The following is a 2723-nucleotide window of genomic DNA, read 5'->3' as shown; positions in this document are numbered from 1 at the left end:
TGTTGTTGTTGTTGTTGTCAGACACGTTTGACATCCAATCCGAGTACTAGTAATGCAGGGTATTTGTAATGCCCCTTACCAATCTGTCTCTGAATGATTCGAGGGCGCGCGCGAGGAATTCGGAAGAGGAAAATAACAGGTGATCTTCATGATGGAGGGTATATGGTTTTTCTTCAGTCTTGAGACGCAGAGGAGATGTCTCATCTATAAATCAAGTTTCCTTTGTATTCGGTGGCGCTGCACATTAAATCTTGCAATCTTTTAGCTTTGTATATTACTATGTTGTTGTATATGTATCTGCTTATTCCTGAGACTCTGCGAGGTGGTTGGATTTCTTTATATATATATATATATATATATATATATATATATATATATATATATGACATCAAATCTTGCACATTAATAGACGTGGCTGGTGTTGGGTAGCACCCCTTTAATCATCGAGCTTTCGGGCGAAAAGCCCTTCTTCAGGATTGTGTTGGTGCTGAGTGTGGTCTTGTAGTGTTGTCTGTGTATTACACAGACAACACTACAAGACCACACTCAGCACCAACACAATCCTGAAGAAGGGCTTTTCGCCCGAAAGCTCGATGATTAAAGGGGTGCTACCCAACACCAGCCACGTCTATTAATGTGCAAGATTTGATGTCAATAGATTTACTGTTCTTGCACCGCCCGCCATGTTGTGGTTAAGTCTTTTGATGCCAGTATATATATATATATATATATATATATATATATATATATATATATATATATATATATATATAATTACATGTTTACGCGTGGTGGTTGGATTTCTTTTTATATATAATTACATGTTTACGTGTTGTAGGTGTCTTTGCTGATCAGCTGGGATCGAGAAGTCCATTCATATTGGGCCCCACTCACAAGCTCTGCTTCTTGGGGACTCATATCCATTTGCTTCATGTTCATCTATTACTGTGACTTTGTCTGGTTTTCAATAAATTGGATTGAATTGAATTGAAAAAATCCTCACACAGCATGAGAGATAAAAGAATGAAAGAAAGAGAGAGAGAAAATGAAGTTATTAATTACCGCGCTGAATTAGATATAGGTGTGTTTTCACTGCTGTCTATAAAGAATAGATTGGCGAAATCGTATTGAACAGAGAGAGGATCCCTCGTGAACATAATCTGACTTGTCCACAAATATTTTGTTTTGGAAACGCTGAGAAGGCCAGTGTTGCAAGAACGAAGTGATCTTACTGGAGTGTTCTGTTAAAATTCAGACATGTCACCATGAACTTATGAGATATTTTACAAGCAACGGTAATGCATATCACTGCCCTTCTACTAATTAATATAAATGTATATATATGTATATATATATTATATATATATATATATACATATATATATATATATATATATACATATATATATATATATGTATATATATATATATATATATATATATATATATATATATATGTATATATATATATATATATATATATATATATATATATAGTATAACCCACCTCAAAAAGATGGAGATAAAATTATGTTGTTGTTTTTTTTTCAGTACAGAAATTCGCGTAATAACATTTCATTAAAACTGTTGTGATCACTTCAGAGGTTTTGTGCGTAAAGACAATCGAGGCAGTCTCAATGTTTACCACTGCATGCCCGTGCACATGCACACTATGTGCGCAAAGTGCTACGGAAAACATCAGTGTAGGCCTGTATACCAAGAAAATGTCTTTACCAATTGAGATTAAATGGGAGATGGTAAATTTGAGGGGTATTTTTTTTCTACAAAGAATGGAGGCAGCAAAGTGTCTAACACCCCCCCCCCCTCCCCGTCTTACCAGTCAGCTAGGCAGTGAACAAACGAGCATTGACGAACCACGCAGAGCTGCAGGAAATAATGATAGATGAACAGTACGTAGGCCTATATAGAAAAAAAAATGTTGTATTGCATACGACAAGATATGGGTATTTTTGTACACATTCATGCGTATAACTATCGAGTGTATATTACTTCCCTCTCTCTCTCTCTCTCTCTCTCTCCCTCTCTCTCTCCTTTTTTTTCTGTGGTACGTGTCTCTCTCTTGCCGTTCTTCTAATTGACCTGCTGCGCACGGGACAGCACCACTCACTCTCATTATCAATACTTCCTATGTATGTGCGTGCAGCTGAGTTGCTTCGTTCATAGCATACTCCTCCCCTTTGGATTCGCATAAACGAGTAGTCGGCTTGCGCCACGGCAACAAGCTCCAAATTCGTCAAGGTGGATGCCACACTGAGCCCGGTGAGTTGAGATGCTTGTAGCATAGATTGTAGTATGTGTTCATTTTCTCTGTTTGTTTGTATGTAAGAGTGTAAAGCTCTACATATCCAAGGAGCTGGGTTATCATGACTGCGACTTACAATCTAAAATCTGATAGAGCCATTAACCCTAGGATGGGCAAGTGACTGTCGAACGAATCCCATATAGTTATAGCAGTAACCATTCGTTACCATAGCTTCCAGCTCCCTCGCAGTGAAGAAGAGATGTGTGTGCACCACGCAATGGCTTCAGTTCTTTCGTTTCCTTGTCAGATTTCTCGCGCGTTTTCGTATGTTGTCTGGCCAATTTGTCGGCTGCCTCTGAAGGGAAAGGGATGTAAGAAAGATTGGGAAAGGAATGAGCAGACGTCGCATTTATTGTGACGCCATCGTTGCACACATATACATTATTTCATGGTTGTAATA

Source organism: Diadema antillarum, unplaced genomic scaffold (assembly GCF_040938485.1).
Source record: "Diadema antillarum isolate AM-2024a unplaced genomic scaffold, OU_Dant_1.0 seq00001130_RagTag, whole genome shotgun sequence".
NCBI classification, from domain to species: domain Eukaryota; kingdom Metazoa; phylum Echinodermata; class Echinoidea; order Diadematoida; family Diadematidae; genus Diadema; species Diadema antillarum.
Note: the sequence above shows the minus strand (reverse complement) of the source record.